The sequence below is a fragment of the Bombus huntii genome, chromosome 3, assembly GCF_024542735.1.
Source record: "Bombus huntii isolate Logan2020A chromosome 3, iyBomHunt1.1, whole genome shotgun sequence".
NCBI classification, from domain to species: Eukaryota; Metazoa; Arthropoda; class Insecta; order Hymenoptera; family Apidae; genus Bombus; species Bombus huntii.
Window position 1 is genome coordinate 15,364,056 of NC_066240.1, and position 24,696 is coordinate 15,388,751.

The window sequence follows — 24,696 nt, forward strand, 5'->3', positions numbered from 1 at the left end:
GGAAATACAAGTTTCACAGTGGAAAATGGCAACGCAATAAGGTTAAGAAGATTCTTAAAACGACACCTCGAAACCTTGATATAACGTTTCCCTGTGTTTTCTGCTGGACTTGGAAGGTTAAACGCCGGCGACGACACCGATTTAGAGAACGCTTTATAGCTCAGGGTGGTAGCGCCGCGTGGCACACGGACAAGACCGCGCGCTACGACAGAAGCGCGACGACGCCGGCGTCGAAGGTGGTGGCTCGAGTGGCTCGGGGGGTGATTATGAGCGGGTAAGTGCCGCCGTCCAGTTTTTACTCCCCGCCGGACGCCCTTCGCCCCTATCGTGGCAACTATCCCCGCCACTTTTGCCATGGCTCAACTAAACCCCAACGGATCAATACGCTAAAACATTGCCATATCGGGACGCCGCCGTATAAAATCTCAAAGAAATAACAGTGGTTTTCGTGTTTTCCTTCGGTCACCCTGTCACATCCCTTTCTTGGTCTACTTTATCGAATTTTCGTCAGCATTCCATCAGATACTGGGCTTTCTGTGGATTTCCTAGGTAATTTGGAAGCTTTGTTTTCATTCGTTAGCAAATTTACGCGGGAAACTGTTTGTCGAGCGACGGAGACGAGTAGGAGGCTATATCGTGGGTGTTCGACTGTTTTCCTCGACGCTGAGGTGGTTGGTTCAAGGGTTAGTAGGGTGAATCATTGTTGCGATGGCTTCTGACGATAATTTGTTTATCTATGATTTGTCGATTGGAGCTTGTCGAATTGGTTTCGATTACGTATGAACTGAAAGAAACTATGACAATACCGGAATAAATTCGATTTACTTAGGTTAATCCAGGTTAGAACACGAACCTGGAAATCCGATGTAAAATAAGGAGAAAAATTTCCAACGATTAAAATCAATCCAATCATCTAAATTACTTCTCAACCAACTATTTACCACGTATTCATTCCATTTCCAACTTTCTATCTAATCGATCGACGACCGACTTTATCTCCAAACTCCAACTACCCTACGTCTCAATGACGCCATCGATAAATCTAATTAGACACAGCATATAAGAGTGTACGTATGTAAGCACATCATTCTAGCAAACAGTCGACCCAGTAGAAATCTTTGCTAGACGTTAGAACTCCGAATATCCGAATCATTCGCATACCAAAGTGATTAAAATTTCAGGAATATTAGTGTCAAAACACTTGCTCCATGTCTGTCTTATATAATTTCATTAATTTTCTCAATTTTTGTTTCCTGGAGTTAATCGATTTAACAAATAAGTGACAACTCATCTATATTTAACAACTCATCTATATTTAAGGTGGGTCGGTTAGTAGAAAGCAGTCGTTTTTCAGGGTAACGTCGGTAGCTGGTCCTCGAAGGGCACGAAAGACGGATGAACGGACGTCCGTGGCCTACCACAACCCACGTAAGACACTGATTCTCCTCGTCCCTTCCTCGTGAAGGCGTGCGAGCGGGCGCACGCACATGAACGCACGTTCAGGCGATTCACGTGCACCTCGATGACGACGTAACGTTGCCTCGACGCGGATGGTCGATATATCGATTGTCGTCGACGAACTACCGACTGGTCGACGACCACAAGAACCAGTGGGGAAGCGAACAAGAACGAGGCTGATGGCCGTGTGTGTCTGGCTTGTGGTCACTTGTTGCCTTCCACCCCCGGGGGCTGGCCTTGTCCCTCTGTGTTTGGGGAACGCTTGTCGCCGCTCCAACGACAAACCATCCATGCCAACAGAGAGAATGAGAGATGTTTCTATCCTGTCGGACGGCAGGATCAGCCTGGAGGAATTCGAGGCTGCTGGAGATTCTGGTGTCCGCTTTCTTTTCCTTCGCCGAGCGCATCGCTTGACGGAGGTCAGTAAGCGATGGCCTCGTCCGTTTATTCGAACCCGTGTATCGGTCAGCGAATTAGTGGCCGTGATCAAACCTGACGAGATTAGTCAGGCTTTTTGAAAGGTGTAAAGCTTAGTGAACGTGTGCTTTTGGTTTGTTGGATCGATGGGGTGAATTCTAGAATGTGATGTTGGGTCGATAGCTAGGTCATTTCGGGAAATCCAGCATTGGGAATCGTAAAGGAGTGTCGTAATATTTCTCTGGGATGAAATAAATTTGGAAATGTTAACCGAAATTTCTGAAAGATCTACTAGTCAATGTTTCAAAGAACTGTCAATTACATTTAATTTCGTGGTCTAATATTTGGATTTGATTAGAAGGATTAAATTTCAATATCGATACGATCAATACATCAAGCTCTTTCCTAATGTAACCACGCTTTTGTGGTGTAGAAAGAGAAATCGACGTCTGAAATCGCGCTAATTTTATCAACAATCAATTAAACTCGAGACATAAATAGCGTGCGAACTCCATTCCCTTTATCGGATGAATACACCTTCGCACTCTGATAAATTGACATTGGAACGGAAATAAAGTTTCATCGGCGACCGAGCAAAGGCCGTTCTAATGGTTCTGTGTTTCCGAAGTCAATTCATTTACAGGGCATAAACTTCTTGCCGTCAGATAAACGCGCGTTATAAAAATTACGCTGCGTTTATCTTATCGCGCGTGTACAACGTTCTGCTTCGCTACCTTTCAAATGGCGCGAGGAATAAAAATAGTTCACCGGGGCGCCCCGCACGATGGAAAAACACGAAACCGCGCCATCGTCGATTTCGATTCGCCGTGGGGCGTCGATTATTCGATAATTTCGCACGTTCTCTGTCTCTTTCGACGACAAACCCGCTAATCAACCCATCGACGGCCATGCCCTTTCGTTCGTCTTAAGAACAAGCTCTTTCGAGATTATGCTTATCGTTCGGAATGTGAGATACGTTTCTAGACAGTCGATAATGGCGCCCTTAGCGTTTACCTGGCACCCACCCCTTTTGGAAAAACGTCCCATGGCAAACACAGATGCGTTCGATCCGATGAAATTTCTTTCTTATCTCGTTTGGTGGAATTAGAAGCAGGAAAGGAAACCATGCAGGAACCGCAAGGCCTGTTTCGAGAACATCTAATAAAGATTGCCGGAAACGATCTCGCGCCACGACGCACATCATCGTTCCATGTCGGGTTTTTGTTGAAATTCGCCGTCAACTTCCTGGAATCCTCGATGTCTTCCAATAAAATTCAACAATGATAATTGTCCTGGCCGATAATTATTCACGGTGGGCCGTCATAATGCTCGCACAAACATTTTTACGACCGTAATTAGCGCTTTCGCGTGTTATCTTCCATCTGACAGCACTTGCAACTCTCTGTCCACACGTGTCTCACCGTCTCTCTCTCTAATTATCGCCTACAATTGTCTTTTTATTACATTGTTGTCCATTCCGTGAACGCTGGATGGTTGAACTCTATGCGTACTCCGTGTCCGCTTTTGTCATACCGAGTTCTCTGATATTTGGTTTCGATCTGGACATGGATTCGTGCGTTTTATGTTTCACGGGCTGTACGTAGGAGAACTATGCGATTATTAAAAATCTTTGGATCTTGTACCTTGTTATAGAATAAATCGGGACGATGTATTTAAGTATTCTTGTTGCCTAAATTTACTACGTCGTACTTTACTTTACTATTTTTACTTTGAAGATGTAACACGACTTTCGTTAAATATTAGACACAAAGTGAAAAGTTGCTCTATTCGCGTTAAGGACAGCTCTGAAATAGCGGACTGAAATGTTCATGAAATTTGACAGGACAATTCGCAACGTACTAATACCACGATCGAAACTCCAAAAGTCACAAATGCGTGACCTAATCATCGAGAAGGTATGAAATCTACGAATCATTTCGGTTATAGAAAATCGCGAATTCGATTTTCTTCGAGTCTTACACATACGTAATCGCTATTACGCGACAGTAGGTAGAGGCCGACAGGCAAACAGCTAACAACGTCCGAGTTCGTGGCACGTACGTGGGAAACACGACCACTCTGCTCTCTGGCAGGGATTATATAATATTCAATTTTAGCATGCGTGCGACCCGTCTTAATCCAGCCATTACGTCTAATTGGTCGAGATTAGCTAATATCCTTGTAGTGATTAGGCCGTGTCTGTAGCCACGGCTCGTTTAGATTGAAGCCAATTCCCCCGAGCGTGTAGCGCATGCATTGCTGCTTCACGTCGCTGCGAAGGATCGATAGGCTGATCAAACATTATTACCCGGAGAAACCTCGAACCGTTCTTTTCACGCGTGCACACAGGGGATCGCGTGTTGCGTGCATGCCAGATCAGTTCGTTCGACTCGACGTTACGCCTACTCTAAAAAGAATTCGAGTTCGTCGATTCGAGAAAAACGGTTGCTACAGACCCTTTCGCTGGATGGTTAACTGGCATCCATTCGACACAGCGTCTCTGATCATTCGTTAGAAGAAATGGACTCAAACTGATTTCATATGTCGGATATTATACGAGATGTATAAAGGTAACTGTGTCGTTTGGATCGCATTACCGTTGTAAGGCTCGAAAAAAAGAAAAAAGCAGATGATTTTTTATCGCAGTAATTGCAGACTGTGAACTAACACTATTTTACAAATTATAGCAAAGGATTGAAGATTAATTATCAGCGACGATTTAAAGAAAAACGTTACTTCTAAATGTAAAAATCTATACGTATGCAAAATATATCGTCATATTGCTCCGGTTGATTAAAATTTCAATTGGCATTCTTTGGAGATCTTCCACTGTGAATCGTGATTCGAATAAGATAGGATTGGTTACGATATACAGGGTGTTCCGTGTAATGAGATTAAAGGATAAATTAGGAATTACAGCTGGCGATTCAGATTTAGAAAATGTAATATCCGAATGTAAAGTACGAACCGACCAATTAACAACGAATCGTCACAAAACCTGTAGATTTTGACTGAAGCATCGTGAACCTTACCTCGTGGCCTCTTACTGGGGAACTTGCAAACCTATAATTTAATAACCAGCTGCTACGTTTCCATATAGCCGACACGCAGTTAGACACGAGTAAACAGGCTAGAACGCTCCTTCTAGAAGCCTCTCAGCCAAGAAAGCGAACCTTTCGAGGATACTCGAAAAACTACGGACGCTTCTTTGCGTCGTTTTAGAGATCTTGGCTATATTTTACACAAAGTCGAGTTCCAACTAACGAGGTCTCATCAGCTTCGTTTCAGATCTTTTATCAAAAATTTTACGAAAGTAAATTAGTAACGCAGTTCTTGGAAATTTTGTAAACTACGTAAGATAGTTTCAGATAAGTGTTGTTTCTACCTTGTTGAAGCTAATTTATTCGTATCAAAATTCATATTTTAAATAATATTCCGAAGCACTAGATAATTTTACAATTTTCCTCATTGAGAAAAAAAACCTATCGCTGGAAGGAAAGACAAACATGGTTTATTGAGAGAAGATAACATCTTCAAACACTCTGCTCATTATCATGTAAATATCGATAATAGCGCGGCTTGATCGCTCTTGTAATTTTCTTCCACAGCTAAAAAAAAAACTTGGAACGTATCTCAATCGAGATACTAAAACCTCGAATAGATTTCAATTCATTTCCTTAAAATGATTTTTTTCGTTTCCCCATACAAAAAAACCTAATATCTCCTTCGTTCGTTCCAATAATTCCCGCCTCTCTACACGTTTTCAACAATACAAAAAGAAAAATTACAGAGTAAAGAAAGAAAACGAGAGTCCTGCAGCCTATCCATTACCCGTTATCAGGCTTAACGCGAGCTTATCAACGTAAACTCCGTGTTCCTCGCCTTCTACATACTGGTCAGCCGGCCACGTCATATCTTACACGCCGGTTGAAGGAAAAGGAAGATCTCTTCCCTCCGCTTTGCCGGCTAATGTTACAAATCTGGCCCGCGAAAGGGCGGGGATGTCGGCTGTCTTGTCTGTGCTACCAACTGGCCTGTAAAGAACCTATCTCCCTCTGCCGGCTCACGATCCTCCAGGTTCTTGTCTTTATAGTTTTATATTTTCCTCGCTAAAACCTCCCGTCTACCGTCTCTCTACGCTCCTCTCTAACCACTCTATCCTTCTTCCATTCTCTCTCCTCCTCTCGCCTTTGATCTTCGTTCGAACTCACGGTCCAGGTAGACGAGAGACGAAACGCGTGCACGCGTGCACTTCTGGCGGTTCTCGTGCGAAGTCTGCATTACTACGACGAACCGTTTGCACACCGCGACCAGGTGTGTAAACAAGGCTTGTCACTTTCGCCATGACAAGACCGCCGGGTGACCGTCATCGTCTTCGTCGGATCTGACGCGCATCTCTCGCGGTTTCGGCCTGTCTCCCGAGAGGAAGATCGCGCCACGCCGATTGCCCGGCTTTTCGAGGCGTGAAGCACCCACGGCTTGCGAGATCACCGCCGGCTGATAGCCGGTGAAGAAATAATTAGAGGCGTGGATGCTCGACGGACGCTCCCCGAGGCACCAACGACGAGTTTGCTCGCGATAGCCACGTTTTATCGGTCACCAGTACACCGGACGATTCCTCCTCCGGGGAAACAGTCGATAAGAGATAGTCGCCGACCGAGGGAAATATTTTATTTGACGAAGAGTCGAAACCGCGATGCTTTGAAGATCAGCCTGTTTACCGAAGTTCGAAAAACGTGTTTCACGACAGAGTTTGGGGCACGATAGGTTCGCGAGAGGTGGAACGATTAATTTCGAGGTTTACGATGGGGGATTTATGGCTCGCTGTAGATACTTGGTTCTGCCTGGCAGGAATGTTGGTTTTGAGAATCGAAGGTTTAGGATGTATAACTGTCGCGCGCTATGGTAGGAGCTTCTTTAAGCTGCGATAAATGTGGCATTCTTTTCCGTGCTGATTTACGATATTAAAGCGGGTATTACATGGAAACGCATGACGTTTATATGCGCTGTTTAAGTTTTCGGGTTTTGTTATTGACAAGCTTTCTAGCTTTTTGTCAAAGTTACAGAATCAGGAAGAGAATACGATAATTACGTTTACATTTTTCTTTTCTGATTTCAGTCTCAGCTTATGACGAAAGAATGGTATTATATTTTAATATCACATAGTTAACAGCTCCCAAGTTGACGAAATTTTGTAAAAATTAGAGATCCAATTATCGAGGGAAGTGTGATAACGACCATACCCAAATCCACGTCATTCCATACTATCTGACAGCGAACTGTTAGGCTTTGACCTGACCTTTGTACATAGCCCAACATTACATTTTCCCCATTACGTGGGGCAATCAGGATCCTCTCCTTGCCCCTCAACACTTACAAACGCAACATATAAAAACTGCAAGCATTCGACCACAAGACTAGTTTTATGTACAGTTTGGTCGTGATTTGAACAACTATTTTAATTTCGCTACTTCATTGTAACATTATACTTAATCATTTTCGTGAATAAAAGCCTACAAAATGATAAAGGCACCGTCAACTTAAGTTATTGCTCAGTTACTCCTTTTTTACCATAAATTTTACGTAACAGAAGCATCGTTCCAGTGTCCTCGATATTTTAATATCGTAAGAAGCAACATTTTTAGAATTACGAAGAGGATGAGACAACACGTGTTCAACTTCAAAATCAAATAAGATAACTTTAGTAACACGTACAACAACGTACTAAATTAAAAAATTGCCATACAAAGAAAGAAAGGATAATTTCTCGTAAACCTACTCTGTGGTCTTCGCTTTACATCCACGTAACAATAAATAGCACATAACACAAACTGTTTCCACCTTTCTTACATTCCTCGACGTTTAAACAATTCCGATAAGATGTAACGAAGAAAATGACGTTTTCGAAATTCTCCCTCCAGAACTATTCCAAAAATAAAAAAGAGACGAGAGACAAAAAAGAAAAAAAGGTAAGGGAAACAGAAACTAGAAGACGCAGCCTTCTCACCGCACCCTCGAAATAATCTCGACAAATAATCCTCGCAATCCAGGCGCGACTGTGACCTGCCCGGAGTCACGCTCGCTCTCCTAAGGACGACCGTTGGAGACACACAAAGGGGAATCATTCCGTTCTCTGAATGGACTTTTCCAGGTATTCAAGGCCGGAAGATTCCAGAGTGTGTGGAGAGGCCTCCGCGTGAAAAAGCTTGCCAGACGGAGAAAGAAAGACACGAAGCTGAAAGAGGGCGCGAATGGAAAGATCAACGCTGCAAGAGACACACGGTTCGCAACGAAATCAGACTGTGCATCGAGTGTTTCAGTGTGAGATGATCTCGTGCAGCGATGAGACAGATTTACTAGGCCGACGAAAAGTCACAGCCTGTCGACCTAGATGACACCGGTCATCCTGGGCTTCGAATGCATTTTCATACATTAACCCTCTACGTAGATAGCGTCCCTAGCCAGAAACTATTCCCTTCATGGTCTATAGCTTCTTTCTTTGTCTCTTTATATCGTTTAATAACTCTCATTTTGTTTCATTGCCTTTTATTGTGATTTAATTTCATGATATTTTTCTTCCAGTTGTTTCGAACATTTTTTTTCAGCGATTGTTACGGAACATATAGAATAATAATATTGACATCCAAAACCGAGTAAAAAGTTCTTTTCCCTTACTTATTACCGTATCATTTAGATTAAAATTCTCTCGTATAAAAACCTTATGAACGCAATTAAGTTATGTATTCATAGCGTACCAATTTTAAACCTTTCCTTGTTCGCTATTATACGTCAGATAAGCTAAGTATACACAAAGCAAATAATGTGATGGCATCCACGGGGGTGATTCCACCCAGCGAGCACAGATTTCGAGCGTATCTTCGGGGATTCCAGTAGGCTGACTGGAATTTATCGGACCATAAGGCACTTTTATAATATCCCCGACCAGTGGTTTCTCCTTTTCTCCATTCTATAGATTTTATGTGTATGCGTAGCGTTAAACCGGCACCTAAATTTCGTCTGTAGTGGATCTTTTCTTTCTATTATTTCGTGGCAGGTGTTCCTTCGCAGGTGTGTGCGTTCCTACGAAATGTGTTTTTGATTTTACGGCGGAAAATAGTATATTTATCGTAACAGAAAGGTAGTAGTGATTAAATCTGAAGAAACAATATGGATTCGATGTTCTATTAGAATTGTACATTTTGATTAATTTAATTTATTATTGGTGGAATCGTTTGAAATAAAGACAAGCGCTATTTTTGCTATTTCACAAGCTATTTTATATGCATATTATTTGATAAATTCATTAATTTTATTAGGGAATATTACATATTAAACGGTAATATTAAATTTAATAAATATTCAAGTAACGAAACGAATGATATTGACTTGCCTGAACCAGATAATTTGGTTTTATTGAAAATCGACAGTGTGTCATCTTGTTTCTTTAAAAGATATTTTTATATATAAATACGTAATGAGGCGCTCATAAATCGAGGTGTATAATAATTCGAATAATGTCAATTGAAAAATTGTTAACCTGATAATACAGTAAAACGTAATGTAACTTCGTTGCGACGAAAATGTAGTATTTATCTATATTGCCACAAATATAAAATTTCGAAAGTATTACAGAGCTCATTTTACCGTCATTATGAGTTAAAACTGCTAAAACACACATACTCAAATGTTTATTAAAACCATCACACGGACAGAAAGCTACATGTCCAGGCCTGAAGCCATACATCAATTTCCATCCCGAATTTTTCAGACGAAACATCGTTGGACTTCTTCAAATTCCTTCAAACTTATCAATCATCCGTCTTGGAGGATTCGGCTTCGACGGACACCGGTTCTGTCAGGATTTTAACGCATCATTAATAAAATCGAAGCGCGATATCGGTTAGCATTTAAGTGCGTGACGCGAACGCTGTGGAAGTGTCAAGTATCGGAGCAAAAGTTCAAACTCATCGGAGAGGGAAGGTGGAAGGGAGTTTTCTGGGAATTATGACGAGTATATGCTGACTAGTTCCCGCCGGGTGGTATCCCCGGGCCTCATGCTCATTCGGTAATTAATTACACCCGCCGTCGAAGCTCGTTCGTCGATCTTCATCCGAGATATCGACTGGATTCACCGTATACGATTCGTAACCGATTCACTGACGCGAGCTTTTCTTCGCTGGCAGCTTCGCCGCACACAAACACGCTTGCATACACGCGTTCGCCACCACGGTGAGTCACGCCGCGAGATTAATAAGATTGTGTGTACATTGTACGTTCCCCGTTTGACGAACAGTCCTTCTTTTTTTCTGTCAATTTCTCGCCTGTAGGCCTTCGTATTTTCTTTTTTCACCAGCAGATTTTGAAACGCCAAACGAAATGAAGATATTTAAGGAAAGAGTTAAGTCATCTTTGCGATCGTTGAAAGTTGTACGAGGTTTCAGGAAGTTCTTACAGTGGTATTGTCACGTTTAATGTGTTAGTGAATACGTATCACTAGAGATACTTGTACTATGCTATATTATAATAATCAGCTTTAAGGAGGTTCAGAGGGAAAAATAAATTTTGAAACAGATCCTTGATAACGCATCTCTTAAAAAGCCTATAAAACTATTTTCTCTCAAAATTCAGACAATCACGAAACACCTGTGATCGGTAGCAGCTCAGTAATATCGATGTCGTGATTAGTCTTCGCATCGTTCATTAACCTTAACAAGATCTCCCCTATTCACCAAACATCACGTATCTCCGTTTGTTCCTATACGTTTATCAGAGCGAAAGCCACGTTCAAAAATCGACGCGAGCAAACATTCCGTCATTCTTATCGTCTTTTCGCAGATTAACGAATACTCCGGCTCTCTATTCATTTTCACGCCACTTCTCTCTGTCGTTCATCACCATGTACTCAATAAGCGAACACGTCTCATATACATGTGCGTCTACGTGCGCTCGAATTGCGATAATCAAACCGGAATATCACGATCGGACGAAAGAAGCGTGAGTTATATTTGTCCGATGATTTGTTTGTGTGTAGAAATGAATTTGATGGCATTTTAATTCAAGTACACTGAGTTTCGTCTTTAAATTAGACTTTAAAAGACAGATTTACTAGACATGTAGATTGTAGAAAGATGAAATTACTCTACGAAGATTGAATAGTCCGATACTGGAATAACAGAACAGGTCAATACAACGAAGGAAATAAGAGGTGACTTCTGCATTGGAAAAATCACCTTATTAATTACTATAAGGCAATTAGTAAACGCAGTAGCTCGATTAAAATGACAATATGATTAAGATATTCGTTTATCTATCTATCGAAGATAGTTAGAAAGTATGTATGAATATTTTACAACAAAGCTTCGAATCTCTCTGCATCGAAAAATGGTCTTACTTGCGTTTTTCATATATTCTCGAGAAAGGTCCGAGTGCAAGGGGTTATAACACAACTTGGAGCGATGCATGGACGTTTTTCGCGAAATGGGCCGGCGTTCGAGGGAAACGATAACCGGCTGGTCAATTAAAGGTTGGTCCGACGTTCCTAAATATCGTTAAATCGCTTTTACATGCGTAAGTCCGAGTACATAAGCCCCTTAATTTCAGTGTAACCGGCCGCGACTCGACGCGATACGGACGCGACGTGGTGCAGCGAGGGACGAAAGGTGCGGTCGCCCTAAGGGCAGCACCGTAGCTACATGTGTATTCATATTAGCGCTTAACCGGGCGCAACAGAGGCCTCGTCGTATGTCCAATGTAAAGGCCTCGTGTGTATAACGCGCAACGCCGGAATATTATTCAGCGTTAGCGTAACCCTTGTCACGGATTTAATAATTTATGGTAATACGGAATCAAAAAGAGCGGGGAACGTAAGCCACTCGATGCCGTGCTGATTCCTACACGATGTAATTATAGTGTTTACCGGTGCGCCGGCCACTACGTCCGCCACGTTATTAGACGCTTGGACGCTTTACTCATAGACAGTGCTTCCTTTTTATTTTCTCTTCTTCCCCTCATGCTCTTTTTGTTTCATTGTTGTTGATTCTTCTGCGTTGTTTTTCTTTCGATCGTTACGACATAGTCGAGGCAAAATTGATGAGAAGCTCCTATGAAAAGTTGATGGAGGTTGCCACCGAGCGAAGGGAAAATAGCTCGCGTTTTCGACGTGGAATTAGAGCAACCACTTTTCGATAAAACGAGTTCTTGGCATTATGTCGGTTGTTTTGTAATTAACGTAATGGCAAAATTGGAGATTTGAAATATGTATATAGCGCGATTGTAAGGATACGTTTGTTAGTCTCTTCGTTAACGAGGCATGTCTTTTAGCATAGGAAGTAAGAAAGTTAATCGACGATTTAATGATACTCTTATGTTAAATGAAATATAAATGTAACATTGTTAGAGAAGATATATCGCTTACGTTACTACTATTGTGAGTCAAGATTAGTAAAATATTCATACGAATGTACTTTGCTACAAAATTCGCTGTACAAATTTTCTATGTAAGTGTAATCTCTTATATTTTCTTCTTTGACGTATAACGCAATTTAAAAAGAGCGAAGCAACCCTTTTGTTTAACGTTGCGTTCTTCGATTTTTTCAAACGTCCGAATGTTTTGATTTATATTCCACGTCTCACCCACGGTTGCAGCCGCGTGATGTTGACTCGTTGACCGGTTTATGCCATTATACCATGCTTCCTCTGATCTCTCTTTCTCTCTCGTACTCTCTCATTCACAGCACTCCCCTCCCTCTCTTTCATCGCGTTCTACGTTTATTCTTAATAACGCTCGATCGATTACGACGCGTTTCCAGACATTATCATTTTACGTCGTCACGTATCGTACAAAGTTGCTACCACATAGTTTAATATTATATTACTAGAGAGAATTCTTCCGTTTCTCGTTACACGGAACACAAGCTCCTCGATTATTTGAAATTTCTCATGCGGTTCCCCTTTATTGGCGAATATTTTTAGCCTCGCGATCTTTGAATTGATTCATGAGATTAATAATAACAGACTCGTTAAGTTATAATCTACATAGTTGCTACGTGTTAAAATATAGTTATCTTCGAAATAAAAATATTGAAATATTGTATATAATTCGTGTTTGTCAATGAATTACTTTATCATTGAAACTGTATCGAATATAACAATTATGATGATAGTTTAACTAGTTAAAATACACAAAGTATTGAAACAAACTAGAAATGGTAGAAATATGAAACATCTGATATATCATATATCAGCTATATAATATTTATTGCATATATAGCCCATTATTATACAAAACACTGTTAAACTTTTCTGTTTAAAACGCTTTCTACAATTAAATACAACCCCATAATCTTTATCGATCACAAATTTTCACTTTTATAAGAACTTTGTTTCGTCCAAAATTTTATGAATCATCCTGTATTCCAGAATCGAGTTAGCGCACTTCTCGTTGATCATAAAATCAGTGCTGCAAAAAAGGCTTCTTGCTAAAAAATGATATCTGCGACGATGGAAAAGAACGAGGCGTATAACATGACGTATGAAAATTCGAGAAGTGGCTAGTTGAAAGGGGTTGCGAGAGGGCGAGCGAAAGAGGAGCGAGAAAATCGGGGAGAGACTTTATATACACGAGTCAAGGCACGGGTAACGGATATACGAGCCATATTACAGACTGCTACTGCACACTCGCCAGGTTTTATAAGGCGCTTAAAATTTTATTCGTTATAAAATTCCTTCGTTCCCGCCCACCTACCCCTGTCACTCGTTCATCCCGGATGCACACTGGAAATTTCGTGCACGATAAAGGGAGGGATGATTTCGAGTGATTTACCGACCTTCGATCTGCTCGTTTACTCTTTACCTTTAGTCACCCTTCGTCGAATTCTTTTCTGGTTCAAGATACTTCTAGTCGTGGTTAGTACCACCGATGTCTCATATTTTTATGTCGAATATCTATGATTATCGTTAGAACCGAACTTTTTAAAATTTAAATATTTTTATTCGCCTTTTTTTTATTGCGGATTGTATATTTATTTATCCTTTGAAGTTATTCTGCCAAAAGCACATTTTTTTTTAAACAGAATGTACTTTGGATATTTAATAAGAGAATGAGCTTATTTCATCAAATATAGAATATTATAGGTACAATATTCAAAGGTGTAAGAGTCTTCTTTACTCCTTTATCAGTAAAAGATAAGATAAATTAATTCCGCTCACGATATATCTACAAGCTTTACACGCTTACTATAACATACGTACTTTATGATGTATGTAAGATCAAAGTTTAATCGTTTAATTTTAGACGAAGCAGCGAATAATTACACAATTAGATGCTCGATAGATTTAATGTTCATCCACGCGATAGTGGAAACACTATATTCATCCTTTTCGATAAGAAACACGTCTATCTTCGTACGTGGCCGTTGCTTTAACTTTGTACAACAGCTTGATTAAATTACTGACTTGTACGGCACGCTACCGTGATAGGTATCGCTATATTTAATTAAGAGTGTCCTTTCTTCTTACTGACGTTAATTACAGCGAACCTTTATCCAGCCATTAAAAAATTATTACGACCACGGTGGAATACCACGTGTACCAAACAAATATTCTTTCCTTTCTCTCTAGTTTACTGGCTTATTAAGTGCAAAACTGCTATTTATATCCTAACTTTCCGTTACGAATTAGGACTCGCCCAACATTGTTTCGATAAACTTTACACGGTATTATTAAAAGTAATAACAACCCTCAACAGAGTATCAACTCATTAAAAGCTTCTCTTCATGAACTTACCAGAAACTATTCAATCTTCTTTACACATCACAGAAAGAAAATAATTGAGGTCTTATAGGTCTATGGTAAATACCGTATATAGACATGCATCGTATTTTATAGACAGATAATTGAATTATTATGAAATTTTTATTTAGTTCATAAATACAGAAAGAACGAAGTTCTTTAGATACCGCTGCAGTTATTAATTCAGGGGCAACTGATACTAAAAAAAAAAAAAAAAAAAAAAAATTGAAATTAAAACTTCTGTGGCAATTTACACGATTTACCATTTTGTTCTATAGACCGTTTTTCAGGAAGCTCGTCGATACGAGAATTTATAGATCAACTCACTGGCGTTGTTTAATGGCTTGCAAAAGTCAAGACTTCCATCGAACGAACACGCTGCTTATCCTATCGCTTTCTTCAATTAAAACCATCAGAAACGTCCCGAGAACATCGAGATTCGCGCCATTTCCCTTCCAAAATTTTATTTCAACTTCCAGTTAAACGTAAGCAGCTCCTTTTCGTGGAAAGAAAGAAATACCACATCGAACGTGTCCCTTTCATGATACAGGTAAGGGAGGGTGGTTCGACGAGATTCTTCCTCTTCGAGGGATGGAACGAGAGAAAGAGAAGGCTGCTCATCAGAATAGACCGTACTCGCACCAACGCATTGTTACTGAGTTATGTTCAAAAGACTGCGCCTGAATTCGACTTAATTTTCCCGAGAAAAGAGATTAAGCGAAAATGGCCGCCGGGGGACGAATGCAGCGCGCTCGTTCTCCCGGAAAGCCACTAAAATATTCGAAATTGTTACCTTAACCGGTGCATTGTCGCTGGTACGGATCCTTTCAAACGTTTTTTCTTTTTTTCTTCTTCCTTCCCCCAGCGAATTTCTTATTCGTTCACCTCGCCACCGGTTCTCGGGTGACGAGCGACGCTTAAGCGAATTTTAAACGACTCACGGTTGATTAATTGTGCGTCGCCCGCTGGTCAATCCTTTCGGGCCTCGGCGAATGTTTTTTCGTAGCCAGTGACGAGAGTAATGAAACGAAACACGAGAGACACAAAGGCGAACAACTCGTTCGTTCCTCTTCGGTGTTTCGCTGTTTGAAAAATATCGAGGCTGCTCGTTGTTAGAACCAACCGAGAGTTATGAGTTATGAGTCGTGTTTCGATGACAAGGTTTTTGTGGAACGTTCGATTCTTTCGAGAAAATAAAGTGAACATTAGCAGTTAATTGGATAAATTATAATATAATACCTTCTAGATCGAAATCTTACATTATAATTTTTCTATATTGAATTTTAATTCTACGTTAGCATTTTCCTGAATTGTATAATTCTATGTTTCAACTTTTCTATGCTGTAATTTAACTATACGTTGCAATTTTCCTATATCGCAATTTTTCTGTATGGAATTTTAATATCATATTGCAAGTCTTCTACACCGCATTTTAATTCTATATCGATAATACTTTCGCATTATTCGACCCAACCCGAACATGTACATTTCATATTTGCTATAAAAAGGTAGAAAATACATCAAAATAATTTCCTCGTACAAAATCTCGAAGGAAACGAACCGGCTAGCCTTCGAAGCTCTGCGAAAGCAGAAACCGATGGGACACGGTTTAATTCGCGCGAATGAAATTAATTATGAAGATAGAGGAGATCCTGGAGGATGTCGGCCGGTCCTCGCATCCCTCTTCCTCGTTTCCCGGAGGGAGGCGGACGGCCACGTCCTGTCGGGCTGCAACCAGTTTCGAACAGTTCGACGGAAACCAGTCGAGCGAGAGGAAACAGGGACTCGGGGAAGGGAGAGGAGACGAAGGGAGAAAGATAGACGCTTAGCGGAGGGACTTACGGATACTTGGCCGCTCAATGGCGCGAATTTAAGAGCGCCAGCCGTTACGCTTCTCATTCGTTAGCATAAATTAATTATTTTCCAAGGGAACGTAGAGATATGCCGGACAGAACCGTTTAGAAATATCAGCCGGAGACACCGGTTGGTTGATTGTTACTACGAGTTGCACACCGCAATGCGGTGCTCCCGAAGTGTTCGTAATTACCTCGCATGTAAGAAGTCGTTTCATAATTATCTTCCGGTCACATTGGAATCGATATTCGCTGTAATTCAGCGGAAGAATGGCCGCTCGCGAAGCGAGGCCTAGGTTCGGTGAAAAGAGGCGTGACTTCGAATGACGATAATAAAGGAAGGAGACCGAGTATGAGAAAATTGTGCGCTTTTTACGTGGTCGTGCACAAAGTCTAGAGATTTGTTAAGTTTTCGCTAATAAAAACATGCTCTGTTAGTCTTAAGGAATCCTTGAAATTCTCTTTCACAACCACACCGCGAAGAAACGTAATTCGATAACGTTAATTAACTGGGAAGAACCGCAAATGGAACGTTGCGTAGAACGTTACTAATTAATGGGTTACTGCAGTTGATCGCGATTACAAGAAAGACAACGCCATACTTCTGAACGTTCGGACGATAGGAGTGTTCCAAAACGACAAACCAAGTAACAACGAACGTATAAAAATAACGGGTATACATTCACGCGAACAGCCGAGCACTCGTTAAAAAAATTACCAATCGGAAGACGTATTTATAATCTTTGAAAACCACGTTTGCTTCCCCCGCACATGGAAATCCAGTCGAGAAACCAGTCGCGCTAGAACGTCTCGCATCGATGTCGGACGATTCGAATCGCAATGGTTCGAGAATAAGAGAACGAAGAACGAGAAGAACCAAAGACATATTTTACAAAGTTGCACCCACGAAACAGACGGAAAGAAAAGAAGACGACGATCAAACGGGACGAATTGGAGAAGAAAGGGAGGCGGAGAAATAAACGGGACATCCGGCTCGAATTAACGAACGAAAATTCAGCTTGATTAACGCGGAACGAAATCGGCGAGGAACGCGACGCGGTCCATTCCGTGGACCCCCGCGCTCGCGCGAATTAATTAAACCTGCGTCATTGCGCGCGATCGGTCGAGGAACACGCGTAGAATCATAGACGCAACACACGTCCGTTGCTCGGTTCGTGTCTCTGGAAATCGGCGCGGATAGGTTTTGAGGTCGCGTCCAGTTCGTGCACGGGCGCGCACAATAAGCGAAGTGGACTTAGATTGGGCTAATTAATTAATGCGCACGTCCTGTCTCGTCCCGCCTAATTATCTCGCTTGTCAGCTCGACCGTCGTTCGCCACACCGTTAATACGTGTCTCCCCTTCTCTCCTTTGCGCATTCCACGTTTGCCTTCTCGTTCTCTCACGTTTGCTATTCTTGTTCGTCGTCTCTTTCTTTCTCGTTCCTGTCTCGTTCCTAGCTCCGGTGGATCGTATCTGTGCGTGTTTCTCGTTTCTCGTACGTTCGGGGTCAGCCTGTCTTTCTCTATCCGTAATTATAATCAGGCTAATTGTGACGTCAGGCACAGGAAGCTACACCTAGAAAAATCGCCCGACGTCCGCGAGCCACACGAGATACCTACACCACGTCCTACGATCGTTTAAGCGATACTGATCTAACGCGCTCGGAGATTCGTATCTGAGTATAAACCGCGGTTCGAATGGTGTATCATGGTTCGCGGTTTGATCTTGGCACGGTGACACTTTATCGAGAAGAATGTGAATTAGTTAGAGTAGACTTGTAACGCGTGGTATGTCGGCCTGTACATACAGTGACAGGTTGGATAATAGTAGACAGGAGACGTTCACGCAAATTCATATTTTTCTAAGAAAAGAAAATGAAACCTATGAAATGGAAATTTGTTTCTCTTATTAAATACGATATTACGACGTGTTTTTCGCTCTGAATGTTTTATATATTTTTATATATTTTAAACTTTTGCTACTTTACATACAGTCGATTTTTAAGTGTTCAAGTACTTACACATATTGGGCCTTTTTAAGTTTCGATACGATGTGAATTAATCGTCACTTGATACGCTTTGATCGTAGGTGATTCACAACAGCTTCAGTTAAGTTATTAAATTATAGTTCAAAATCAAAATACTTTGTTTCTTTTTAAATTCTGCAATCTACCCGATAGAGATCAATATTAAACGCAGATTAGAATTAAATATTCCAAAGTAGAGTACATTCAATAACATATTTGGAAGCAATGAATATACATTAAGGATACATAACGTCGTTAATTTTAATATACAATTATTCAACTTTTTAATAGATAATTTGCATGTATAATCTGTCGGTTATACAAGTTGACGAGCACTACTATAGATCATTAACTTGTCGTTAGTTTATGTACATATATTAGCAATATTTATATGCTGCTATTATAAATCTGTTTGGACATTTATGATCGGGTAGTATATATAATCGATATGTTTCCGACACAAATTTAGTTGTGAATTAGGGGATTTTGCACTTCACAGTATAAAGGGTGAAATTGTTTCTTTAAATCTAAATAGTAAAATAATACTTTTTACAGCGAAATTTCTAAAAATTTAGTTAAAACGACAATTCAATATTATAACATATTCTTCGAACATAGAACCAGCAACTTAGTAAAATTAAGAATAAATATTTCGAACATACTTCTGACAAATATATCTCCTTTATACCAAAAATTCTATACGTATACTGGAGATAGAATTGAAAAATATTTTTTCCGAATAATAGCTACCAGATACCTAACAATATTCAAGCACCGTACCTAAACCCAAAACCAAGGAAAGAAAGAAGCAAGAACAGCCCATTATCGTCATCTAAATAAAATTACGGTTTATTTTCGCGAACAATTAGCCTCGCTCTGCTGGAGTAGGTAGCAATACTCGTTCTCTGTTCGTAAATAGCCTCGAATCTCGCGGTTCATTAATTTCGAAGAATCCATAGGCAGGCCTGCGCTCTCTCTCTTCTTGTGTCTCGCAAAAGGATCGTTCGATTCTTCTCTACGTGGAATAGGCTCGAATTTGAATCGACGATCAACCACGATGGGAACGAGGCATTGATGCGTGTCCAGAGGAATCGTCGATCAGTTGCGTGCGCGCGAAATTACAAGCGATAAACGTGAAAATTTACCGCACGACGGATCGATTTGGCGGCGAATTAACCGATGAATCTCGATCGCGGTATCGCCCCTAATGTGATTAGTTTTTCTCTCTTGTTGCCGATCATACTCGCGATAATGGTAACCGTAATAATGGCCATAACGACGGCACGCTGGCAGAAAAGTCACGCGAATATTTCCGCCATGTGAATTCGTACTATGACAAACACGAGCGTAAGTGTTGTCGAGTTAGTGGAAGGAGTAGATGAAAGACAATTTAAATGGATCAGAAGATTTGGACGAATTTTTTCTTTGAAGGAAAGGCGATTCAAGAGACGAAAGAATTGGGAATTACACTTACAATTGGATCTCCGAAGTATGAAGCGAAGATTTGAATCACAGGCGTCTGCAATTTTTGTATTAACTTAGATCTCGGGTTACTTGGTAATTTCATTTATGAAATCATTGAACTTTAACAATTTATCCGATGTAATACGACTCTTGCGTTTAATGATATATCTGTTTGTGAAAATATTTTTGCAATTGATCAAATCTCGAATCTTCTAAAATTTTTTACTAGATCACGGTAATTAAAATTATTTATTGCAAAACTGACTACTAATGTTGCCTGAGTAATTTTTGCGTAATTAAAGATTCAAATTGCGTATTACAAGATCATATAATTTAAAAATTGCATGTGACTATTTTTTCTAAACCTCGTTTCATTCGGTTATTACTTTAGCAGTATGCTTATTAACATGGTTAATGAATTGAAATGAAAGCAAATGTATGTGCACTTTCTGAGATTACGTATTGATACGCTGGTTTTTATAACTTTTTATTTAAAAATATGCAAATTTTGTGCATTTTTCTCATATGTGCTGCATATTCAGAGATATAATTAATTACCTTCCTCGTCATTAACAGTACGAAGCGAGGTTAAGCATAAAACTTGGAAGTCAATTTTTTCAGGAACAATCAAAGTCCTTCATGAATCTCAATTCTAGTCTTATCTGGGAATATAGTTAAGATAAATTAGACAACCGTCGTGTAAATTAATTTATTACCCTAAGTAAGAATTCTAATTCTGGAATAAATCCTATCGATTTAGCAATTTTTAGTCTCAAGCATGCATTTTAATCCAATTTATCTTTTCTCTTTCAATCCATCATAGCTCACGTATTTCTTGGAATTAAAATCGGTCTGATTAAAATTAATTCTGAATAGCTTTCTAGCCAACAAACGACCCAGTTTAATTGTTCACTCTATCCTCGTTATAAAAATAACTTGAAAAAATAAAACCCACACACACACACAAAACGTCCATAAAATTATTTTAATCCTTTCGAAAATAAAAGATTGACACAGATCCGTAACCTCTTTTCCTTTAATAAAAAAATTTCATCGATCAGAGGTATAAAATGGCGAACCTTAAAAGAAGATTTTATAACACTTCGTACGGTAGAGAAATTTGTCAAATTTTAGAGCTATGTTTTGTACAAAAATAAATTATTATTCAGCATCGGAGATAACAAAAATTCAATCAGCCGCGAATGTATGAAGGAAAAGTTCCAAAATTCACCAGAGTACGAGTCACGGTACGAATCCGCAGTGGAATTGATGGGCGTGGTATATTTTCACGTGATTTATAGATATAGAATTCGATTTAGGCAGGTACGCGAAGCGCGAGGAGTTCGCGTCGCTTGTAAAGACTCGCGAACTGCCTGGAATTCGAATGAATAAACGCGAATCGAGCGTGTCGCGCTCGAAGAATGAACGTGGAGGGAGGCCAACAGAAGAGCGAAAATGAATTATGGAGGAATGTGGCGAAAAATGTGCACCGCTTCGATTGGCGCGCGCGACTGCCTTTTCCCACGAGTTCTGGAACGAGGGCTTTCGAGGCTGCGTCAGAAATAACGAATGCATTAACCTTACTACTGTTAGGTGGCCAAGAATAAGTAGAGCTGCACGAATTTACGCCTTGAAACAAATGCAAGCTATATTTTATTTATAAAGGAATCCATTTATCTAGAACGTTCTAAACAGATGGTTTAGATTTCGATAAAGTATAACGTAGCACTTGAATAGTGGAAAAGAAAAACAAGCTATGTATATTATATATATATCGATATTTTATAAAACGACGAAAGTCCATTTATAGCGATTTTAATTAATAGTGATTAATCCCATGGAATAATCTAAATCAACGATTGGTCGATTAAAGAAAAAAGATTAGTGCCTGAATGGAAAAATTTGTTTCGCTTTTGATAAAATAAAGAAAGGAATCACGGTTTATTCGAAATGCTATTTTAGTTAGAGACGGTGACAGTTGCTAGAGAGACCAGTGTAATACATTACTACACAATGAGCTATAATTTTAAATAATCGCTGCATAACAGTAGCAATATTTCATTTTCCGCTAGCCAAAACGCCTTGATACTATACAACACAACCGAACTTAGTTTTTCTTTGGAAGTTTCGAAACAAGTTGTTCGGTGTAACAATGTTTGTTAGCCAGAGAATCATCAACGCAATTTATTTTCATTGCGAAAGCTAAAATAATATATGTATTAACTTCTAAAATTTGTCCACGACCTATAATCTAAAGGGAAAAGTAAAAATATTTAAACGATGCGGTAAGACCGCACTGATTAGCATCCACGTTAAATACAAAATGACTAAAATTACTAGATTAATAGTTCTGATTCTTCAAGTAAAAAGGAAACTACTAACCGCATGTTCTACTTGCGAAACAAAAATCGTTACGATAATTCGAAATTTGTCACAAAAGGCAGAAACTCGATCCATCGGAATCGAACCCGCTAAATAGGTAACCGATGTTAGGACACAGAGGAGGGGACGATTTCCAGCCCACTCGACCTCAATTCGGGTGCCACGTATTCACGATAATCAAACGGAATTATGCTTGCCGTGGGGCAACGACTAACCGATCCCACAAATCAAAGAATCTACATGGAAGCGTTTCGTTCGAACCCCACGGAAACGATGAATCGAAGGGTGATGAAGATTCGGTTATGCCGGTGGAATAAAGAGACTCGATCGATTGGCTGATCAGCGAGGATCAGACGCGGTGTAACGAGTAAAAGAGAAAAGAAAAAGAGGATAATAACGGAGAAAGAAATAATCGAGACCCGGTGGAACAGGTAGAGAATTCGGGTACGCTGCTGCTAGATTTCATCTTTCACCCCTTTCGCTGACATAAATCGAACGACAAACGAACAACACCTAAAGAAAAGGGATCGGAGAGATGAAAGAGGGGGATGGTTCGAGCTTTAAAGACCGCAACGTACTTTAATTGTATCGTTGAGCCGAGGCGGAGAGAAAAGGAAAGAAAGAAATCTAGCAAACTAACAGGCAGAGAATAAGAGCAAAAGGGACGAAGGGAGGGAAATGGAAGAAATAGAGCAGAGGCTCGTCGTGTATCATGTATTTTAAGGTATTTGGGTCGCGGCAAGGGTGCTACCACTGTTTCTATTATTGTCTCAAAAGGGAAGCAGCCCCTTCGCTTTCAGGACCCTGGAGCACACCTCTGTTCACCTGGAGTAAGCAGACCTGACGAACCGATCCACGCGCATTCATCCGCCTCTCCCCTCTCCTACCGTCAACCTGGCCTAAGAATCGAAAAAGTGACAACTTCTCCGCGTATATCTCTCCGCTCTCTTTTCGTTCGGTGTATCTGTCTGGACCAGCTGGGCGACAATGCCGGGAATTAAGGGCACGGATCGTCATAGGTGTGGGAATCCCGGGTGAAACAGAGCTGCGGCCCGGCTTGACTCTCACAAGAATGCATACTAATACCGAGACGGATAGTCCGTTCGTTATATCGAGGAAGCAGAAACGAGGATTTCCAACTGCTGTTGGTTGCTTGAAGGGGGATGCTGTCGAGATCACCCTTTGAATTTATTCCCATGCTTCTTGATGATCGTATGCGATCTGCTGGACGTAGACAGAACCGGTAGCAAAAAGGCGTGGAAGACGTAGATTTAAGAAGCTACGAATGCTTTTAGTAAGACGGTTAAGACAAATACTTATAAATACTTTCGTTGTACGAAGATGTTTCAATGACTTTGAGAGGAAACTAGGAGGAAATAGCAGATATCTTTTCACAGATGCTTGTGTGAACATAATATATTATATATCTGTGTAATACTTGTTGAAGTACGTATGAACGAAAGTTCTACAGTAGCAGTATCTTCTACAGGGATGCATTATATATCTGAACAGAATTTTACAAGTATTTAAACAGCGACAGACTATAATATGTCTATTGAAATCTTCGGTTTATGACATTCTTGCAAACTTTAAATTCATAAATTCCATATGTCTACTAGAATGCTTCATTTATTCTATTATCATCTATTCGAATAAAAAATAGCTAAAATAAAAAAACAATTTTCCGTTCGAAAATAAATGTTTAAAATTCAAATATCGCCTAAAACGTTAATCATCGTTGTTTGCCCCCTCCTTCTCCTTTACAGATTCAATTCTAACGTACATATTCTAACACCTATAACTTTTCCCTCACTCCTTCGACGAATCGTTCAGGTAAAATTTCTGCTGGCTGGTAGATTATCGATGAATGAAAATCAACAACGATGCGTAGAGTGACTGCTCTATCGTCATTAACAGACTGAAAAATCCCTTACTTCCTTGCCAGTCAGGTATTCCTTTCTTTCTCTCTTTCCTTCCCCGTTTCTACCCTTTGGAGAGTAACAAGTGCACGCTTCACGTGGAAATTAAGGATGCAAAAAACGCGCTGCGGCCTCGCAGCGGGAAATTTGAATGTGAATTCGAGGCAGCGGCGGGTCGCGTGCTGCTATGGATCTAGGAGTGAAATTTGCATACGGAAGGTCCTTGGCACGCATGAAAGCCCCGTGGCTGCCTTTGTCGGGAACGTGCTACGACGAGACGTTCGATTCCTTCGATACGCGTAACGGCCACGGTTTTAAACGGTTTTCGATCTTGATTCATGTCGAACCCTTCGATTCGTACAACGACTCTTCGAATCACGCATTTA

At 40.4% G+C, this 24,696-nt stretch overlaps 1 protein-coding gene across 8 annotated transcripts in view; it reads right to left on the bottom strand.

The window, feature by feature from the left end:
* The window catches only part of LOC126863993 (zinc finger homeobox protein 4-like), a 410,183-nt gene that overhangs the window by 266,200 nt on the left and 119,287 nt on the right, over window positions 1–24,696 (bottom strand). The window lies entirely within an intron of this gene.